Source organism: Lynx canadensis, chromosome B2 (genome assembly GCF_007474595.2).
Source record: "Lynx canadensis isolate LIC74 chromosome B2, mLynCan4.pri.v2, whole genome shotgun sequence".
NCBI classification, from domain to species: Eukaryota; Metazoa; Chordata; class Mammalia; order Carnivora; family Felidae; genus Lynx; species Lynx canadensis.
Genome location: NC_044307.1, coordinates 67,025,472 through 67,033,947, shown reverse-complemented (window position 1 = coordinate 67,033,947; position 8,476 = coordinate 67,025,472).

Genomic DNA, 8,476 nt, shown 5'->3' with positions numbered 1-8,476 from the left:
GGGCGCGCCTAGAAGCGGAGTGAGAAGTCTAAATTGAGACGGGACTTGGTGGCTCCACCCCTCCCACCGGCATCACAATGGCGCTTCTGGCTGCTCCGGCAGGCATCGCAAACCCAGGGGGGGTCCGAAAGTGGTCTCTAAATGCGGTCAGCCCCACCTAGCCCCCAGCATCCCTGCTCCCCGCGGAGAACACAGGGCGCCCGCTTCCCCAGCCCACCGGGTTCCTCGGGCTGTTTACACTAGCGCTCTACCAACGATGCCCAGAGTGAATAAACAGGCCCATCCTTGTGAGGAGAAATTCAGAGCAGCTATGTGAACTGGAAAAAAATCAATCATTGTCCCCCAGACTATGAGTCATAATTTTAGAGAAATGGCACACACACACGCATATACACACACACACGAGGCCAAACCAAGGTACTTTCTGGATAGTTTAATGTATGTGAATGAAACAGGAGGGAAACGATTTTTACTTAAAACACAAATTAAGGTATTTTGTTTGCCTGTCCAGGAAAATGTTGTGGTTTCTCAGTTTAAAAAAAAAAAAAAAAAAAAAAAGGAAGAAAGAGAGAAAAGGAAAGAAAGGAATTCTGGCACATGCAAAAGCTAGGTGTTGCTACTCAGAACTGTGAGAAACAATTTTCCGGGGAGATGCTTTATATTTTGGGCCGTCTCTAAACACTCTTGCTACAGAAAGTATTCATTAAAACTGTAAAGTTTGGGGCGATTTGTATAAACACATTTAGGATTGGGGCAGCTCTCCTGTCCCAATAGGACAGTGGCCCTGGGTGCCCAGCAGTTACTTGAGCCCAGCTCCTTGCCATCCTGGCTTGTCAACAAGCTCCTTCCCCAGTTCTTTGGCACTGGCACCATCTTCAGATGACTCAGGTTTCACCATGACTACACCATAAAAGCAGAGAACTGCCAGAAACTGTTGGAAACAGGGCACATTCAGTCCCTGACAACTTAAAGTTTCTAACCCATGGAGAAAAGTTTTAGATGGTGACTTTTGAATGCGGGGTAAAATGCAAAAGGAAAAGAGGTCAGCAAAGGGATGTCATATGACAAAGTTATGTGCTAAATAAGGGAGAAAGTAGCACCTAGACAAACTGTGGTTTTTGGAATCCAGGAACTTGCCTTCCTCCTTTTCCTGTTCCACCCTTTTTCACCCTGCTGCACAGCTAGCAGAGGTCCCTTATGTCCCTATGTCTCCCACAGGCAGTCTATCTTTAGTGGCCGGCTTCCTGTGCAGGCAGGGCTTGAGGATAGTGAAAAGTGTCTGAGTGGATCCTTGGGTAGAGATCCTGTCCCTAACATAACTATTACCGCTGTTCTAGTCTCCTTACCTCTGTTGTTCAGCGAGGAGGACCGGGGTCAAGTGTGAGCCAAGCCTGGAGCTCTAAATCCGTGCTTCTCAAACTCTAACACGTATGAGAACCACATGAAAATGCAAGCGCTATTTCTGGGATGGGGACTGAGATTCTGCTTTTCTCCAGTATACTGTGGGTCACAGAAGGTCTACAAGGAGAGGCAATTTGGAGGCACTTTGACTTAAAAAGGGATTTGGGAACATGGAGAGAATTCTTTTCAAGCTTCACTTCACGGGGATGGATCAACAAGTTCAGCTTTGTTCTAGAGGCAAGAAGATGTAAGAGGGACTCCAAATGTTGCATTCCAAGAAGACCTATAGAAAAGTTTAGAATGACCTAGTTATTTATTTGTTTAAGTTTATTTATTTAGAGAGAGAGCACAGGCAGGAGAGGGGCAGAGAGAGAGGAAGAAAGAGAGAATCCCAAGCAGGCTTTGTGGGGCTCAAACCCATGAACTGTGAGATCATGACCTAGTAGAGATAAAGAGTGAGACATTTAACTGACTGAGCCATCCAGGCACCCCTGACCTAGTTATTTTATAAAATTAAATCTGTGCCAATCTTAAAATGTACCTCTCTATTTATGCCTTCCTTCTTTCAATACACACTTGTTGAAAAGCTTAATCACACAGAAATTTAGCGATGTAGATTTGCATAGAGATGAAGCTACTACAGGCGTGGTACAGAGCACTCAATAAAAATGTTTTAAAAGGATTATCTCTGTTCATCTCAGAGGTTTTTTTAATCAATGAAGAAAAATTGAAAATAATCTGAGGCTAAAAATAAGGGATTGGCTTAAATAAATTATGGTATATCCATGCAACAGAACACTGCAAAGTAATTAAAAATTAAGTTCTTGAATTGGAGACTGATTATCTAGAGATAAACATTCATGATATGCTGATGTGTGGATAGAGAACCTGTTTTATAAAACAGAACCTAAAAATGATTCCATTTTCATAAAAATAAAGTGTGTTTATGTATACATATATATTATAGATATATGCACTAAAGACAGAGTTGAAGGATATTCACCAAAATGTTATCTGTATCCTGGTAATTACCTGTATCTACCAACTGTTCCATAATAAATATAATTGTCATTTTCATTTTGGAAGAAAACAATAAAATGGTATTGTGTTACTAAGTAGCGAGTAAGGGAACATCTTAGAAACTCTTCTGAATAAAATTCATGAATTTTAATACTAAAAAAATATGTGTGTTCCTCCCATGAAAACTGAATGGCCTTTGGCATAAGAATTCCCCACTGCTCCTGTGTCCCTCCTGACCTATCTTTAGGGTGTGGTTCAACGAGAAAGCAGAACCAGTATGAGACTGATCCTATGCAATCATGGCAGCTGGTGGAGCAGCCATTGCTTCTGTGTCTAGTGTTGAACCTAAAGTTGCTCTAAGTCAGCCGGGGAGGCAGAGGGGAGAGCTAAACGTGGACAAGAACAAGGAAACATGAGGGAGAACTGGAACCCAGGTCTCTCTTAGCACCTCCAACTGTGCTGTCATGGGTAATCTGCAAGAGAAGCTGGCATCTTTCACCAAGAGCTGCATATGCACTTAGCCCAGAAGTCAGAAAAGTTCAAGGAGGAGATCTAACAACTGAAGAAACATAGGCCCCATTGCCACCCCATACCCACAAAGTGATTTAGCAGATCAGTAACAATGAGAGCAAGTGGCTCACCTGCCTAACACCTTGCACTCACCTTCAGAGAGTAAGCAATATGGTTTCTGCTTCACTACTGGCTTCCAAGTTCACACAGAACATCTCTTGCAACCAACTCCAACTCAGAACCATACAGGGAGGGGAATTCTGAGAAATTTAGCTCCATCTTAGATAAGTTGCCACAGTACAAAGCTACCAAAGTCTGTGCCTCATCAACTTGACATCTGTGTCTTATCCCTTTTAACGCTATTAACTTCAAAAAAAAAAAAAAAGACAATAGAAAAGTCATACTTTCACTTAGCATGAGACAACTATCCCTCATACAACCAAACACAACCTACACCTCTCTCCAAAAGGGGATACAAAGTTCCTTTAATCATCTTTGGACTTTGTTCATGCCTCATCTAGCTGAATCACATTCTCACTTTGAGATCCTATATAGTACCAAGGTATAAGTTAATAGCTACTATTAACACATATGATAAAAGAATGACAGGGAGAAAAAAATATTTGGTTAATATGTACACAAATGTATTTATAGCAAAACAAGAGGGAAGTGCAAATACACTTTGAGAAATGAGGGTACAGTCCTCAGTTTTGCTACTGGTCACATGGAAGTAGATGGTATTTATAAACTACCTTCTTCCACTACACATTTCTCTGCTCTCAATAAGCACCTAACTTCTTTGCATGGTTCTTTGTGTGGTGAGGTGACCCAAATCTTCATTCCTGAAGGATCTGGGCCATTAGCAGTTCTTCCTATATCGTATTGTTGTTTTCTATTGATCTTAATCATGGGACCTGGGAAAACTAAGAGATGCCCCAGTATATCTTCTGCATTCTAGAAATACTCCAAACTTTCAGTGTGTGGTGGCAACTCCTTGACAAGCAGGATCATTCACTCACTCCTGCCAATAGATAGAGTAACCTCTTCTTTGGCTATTGATCCACTGACATGAGGAGCCCCAAGTGACCGGATAGCAATCTCAACCACCAGTTTAGCTGAAACATTGCAGCCCCCTACTAGAAGAAGTGCTCTCTTGGAAACCGAGACCTCTACACCAGCAGAGCCCAATGTTACTCTGGAATTGGAAGCAAAAATTTCAGTAGTGGATCACTAGAGGTAATAGAGGAACCACTCTTATTTCCACCCCTTTATTCTCAGACCAGTGAAACTGGCTTTAGGAGAAACATTGGTTGCTGATTTAGAGCACACACCACATCCTAGAGTTTATTGTTCAATTTTTACACACTCAAATTTGTAGCATTTCAGAAATATTATATATGAAATTAATGTCAATTTATATACATCATCTATTTGAGGCCTATATCGATAGAATGCTGCACAGAACACCAAAATATTCCCTGAGAATTTTTTTACCCAAGAACAGAAAGAAAAAAAAAATCCCTGTCCACTGGAAAACAAGGAATGATATTGAAATTAACTAGGGATAATAATAATGAGACATATCTTTAACTTTCTATATGACAGTACAGAGTTTAAAATTAGAATTCTATGTCCAACCAAAATATCAAACAAGAGTGAAGATAGAATGAAAATATTTCCAGAAATGGAATGGCTCTGAAACTTTGCCTTCCACAAACTCTTTTTAGGAAGTTACTTTAGGAAGACATATTTAGCAAACCAATTTTAAAAAGCCAAGACAAAGGAAGTTGTAAGACTCAGGAAAAAGTATATATAACCCCAAACAGCAATGAAGAAAGAAGTTTCAACAGGAAGAATTCTAAGAATAAGATCTCAAGGGGGGAGAGGGGGAAGGGAGATCTTAATAGAATAGATTAACACGATGGAAAATTGGGGGAGAAAATTGAAACAACAATATTGTAAGATAATGCAATAAAAGGTAAAGTAAATTAGATGCTCAAGGAAAAAGAAAACTGAATAAAAAGGGAAGTATAACTGTAATTCATTAGTTGGGTCTGCAGTAAACAATAATTACATAATTATGTTGATACAAGCATGGTATATTGATCTATAACTTACAGAATCGACCTCACTGAAGGGAAGGAATTAAACTTTATTCCGCTTTTCCTATACAAACTGTATCACTGGGTAACTAGTGGATATGGGGACATTTCTCCTTATACAAGTTTTTGAGCTGATAAATGTAAAATGAATATGAGAATTAGAGCAGCACTGAAACACACCCTTAATGAATTAATAGATCTAGACCAGTGCTGCCCCGGAGAACTTTCTGTAATGATAGAAATGCTTTGCATCTGCCCTAACACAGTAGCCATGAGCAACATGAGGTTATGAGCGTTTGACATGTGGCTAGTAAAACTGAAAAACTGAATTTTAATGTTATTTAATTTGAACTAATTTAAATGTAAAAAGCAACATGTGACTAATAGCAACCACCATAGATCATGCAGACCTAAACAATGATCATAAATGCCCACTAAGTATCACAAAAGGAGACATCCAGATAGTATGTCTCCCAGTAGAAGAACCCATACCACCTAAGTGGGCTTGCCAAAAAATTGAATGCGAATCAGATCAAGCCTCTAGATTCGACTACCAATTTGCAAGAAAATATAGGGGATCATATTAAATACTACATGGATGTATTAACAAAATTCAGACCACAGGAAAATTTATAAAACAATCTAATTTCTTCAACAAATAAATTGCAAGGAAAAATAAAAGAATGGAAACTATGGATTTAAAGGGACTTAAAAGACAACTAATAGCAATATATTATGAAAAATTTGGTTCCATTACAAACCAAAAACCTAAAAAAGAAGTTATTACGTTTCTGAATGGTTGAAATTGTGAATACTGACAAGATAATGGATGATATTTTAAAAATTTTATTAATTATTTACATTGGGGTTCTATTTTCTTTTTTTGAGTTCTATTTTCTAAAAGGGTGTTTATCTTTTGGAAATACATACTGAATATTTGTGGGTGAAATATTACATCTGGGATTTGCTTCATAAATAACACAGGAACCAATTCAGACCTATAAGATGGCTATTATAAAAACAAAAACATGGGGCGTCTGGATGGCTCAGTCAGTTAAGTGTCTGACTTCAGCTCAGCTCATGATCTCGTGGTTCATGAGTTTGAGCCCTGCATTGGGCTCTGAGCTGTCAGCACAACTTAAGATTCTGTGTCTCCCTCTCTCTCTCTGCCCCTCCCCAGCTCGTACTCTGTCCCTCTCTCTCTCAAAAATAAATCAGCATTTTAAAAAATTATAAAAACAAAAACAAACAAAACAGAAAATAACAAGTATTAGAAAGGGGTGTAGAAACCTTTGTTGAAAGGTGCATTGTGCATTGTTGGTAGGAGTGTAAATGGTGCAGCCACTGTGAAACATGGTATGGCAGCTCCTAAAAAAAATAAACATAGAATTACCATATGATCCAATAATCCATTTCCGAGCATATGCCTAAAAGAGTTGAAGGTAGGGACTCAAACAGATATTTGTACACCCTTGTTCATAGAAGAATTCTTCACAATAGCCAAAAGAAAGCAACCCAAGTGTCCTTGATGAATGGATGAATAATAAAATGTGATGTATCCTTACGATGGGATATTATTCAGTCTTAAAAAGGAAGGAAATTCATGCTCAGGTTGGGACCTTGAAAATATGCTAACTAAGGGAAATAAGCAAGTTATGAAAGGACAAATGTTGTATGAGTTCATTTATATGAGGTACCTAGAGTAGTCAAGCTTATGGGGATAGAGAGTACCTTCCACTGGTGGTTGCCAAGGGCTGAGGAGAGGGAGGAAAGGAGAGTTATTGTTTAACGAGTAGGGAGATTCAGTGTGGGAAGATGAAAAAGTTCTGGAGATGGATGGTAGTGGTGGTTACACAACAATGCTAATGTGCTTAATGACAAAGAACATTATGCTTAAAAATGGTTAAAATGGTAAATTTTATGTTATGTATATTTTACTACAAAAAGTAACAATACAGGAAGGGATAAGCAGGTGGGGCAAAGATGGAATTATACGGCTGTGAGTTAATGACTGTTGAAGCTGAATGATGAGTATATGGGGATTCATTTTACTCTTCTCTCTACTTCTGTATATGTTCAAAATTTTCCATAATGAAAATATTTTTGTACCAAAACAAGATTTATACGAAGAAACAAAAAAATCAGTTTAAAAGAAAAAACTAAGGGACACCTAGGTGGTTCAGTCAGTTAAACATCTCACTCTTGATCTTGGTTCAGGTCATGATCTCACGGTTTGTGGGTTCAAGCCCCACATGAGGCTCTGCACTGACAGCACGGAGCCTGCTTGGGATTCTCTCTCTCTGCCCCTCCCCCACTCATATGCACACTCTCTGTCCCTCTCTTTCTCTCAAAATAAATAAACTTTAAAAAAAAAAAGAGGAAAAAACTTAAACAGAAAAATAGCTAATAAAACTCACCAGAAAAATATCATCACAGAGAAAACGAAAATTATGACCAAGAATTGTGTCCTAAATTACCACAGCCTAAGGAAGATACTTAGGTAAGACTTCAATGAAGAGATGGAGAGCCAGTGGAAAGATGAAACTGGAACTAGAAATGCAAGGAAAGAAAATTCTCAGTTTAAAATGACTTCCTCTAGAAAGAGACAATTGTAGGTAATGGGGATTGCTGGGTTTTCTTTTGTTTTTCTACTAAGTCTTGTAGAATTATCTGAATCTTTAAACTATGTGCATATGTAATTGTTTTCACACTATATGTCAAGATTTTTAAACCTCACCAGTAGTATATACACACCAAAGGTTAATTGTTACATTGACCTAATACTTGGTTTTGTTCTGTTACCAACATTTTAACTTCTTGGCTTCTCCTTGCTTTTCATATTCATTGTTCACTTTTGGCACCTGTGTAACCTTAGAAATGAACACTGTATATTGACTACCAGAAAGTGATCCAGTGACTCCCTCTGCCATATATTCCTTTTTCAGAGCTGGAAAGGTAAAATACACCTTTCTAGTTTCAATCCAGCTAGACGTGGCCATGTGACATAATTCTGCACGACGATACATCCAAAAAAAGACTGCAGAGAATGCATTCTCTCCCTGAATAAAAAAGCAACACCCCAAGAGAGCAGGCCCTTGGCTTGTCTGCTTCCAACCTGCCCAGGACACAGGCATCAGACCTTGCAGCTCAGAGGATGAAAGCCACCTGAGGAGAACAGAAGGAAAGATAGGTCCAAGGTACCTGGATCTGGAGCGCACTAGTAAGCAGCTGTAGCAGCCCTGGACTGCTCCAAATGCCTTCTTCCCCATCAGTTCATCTCCTTGTGGGAGGGAATTCCTGAGTCAGCGCCAGCCTGTCCAGCCTTTCCCCATGGGATTCTCCCCTTGGGCGAGGTTGGCAAGCTGTATGGTGAGCCTACTGTTGCCTCAAAGCTCTCCACTGCCACTTCTCTCTCATGCCTGTCCAGAACATGAAAGGTGATC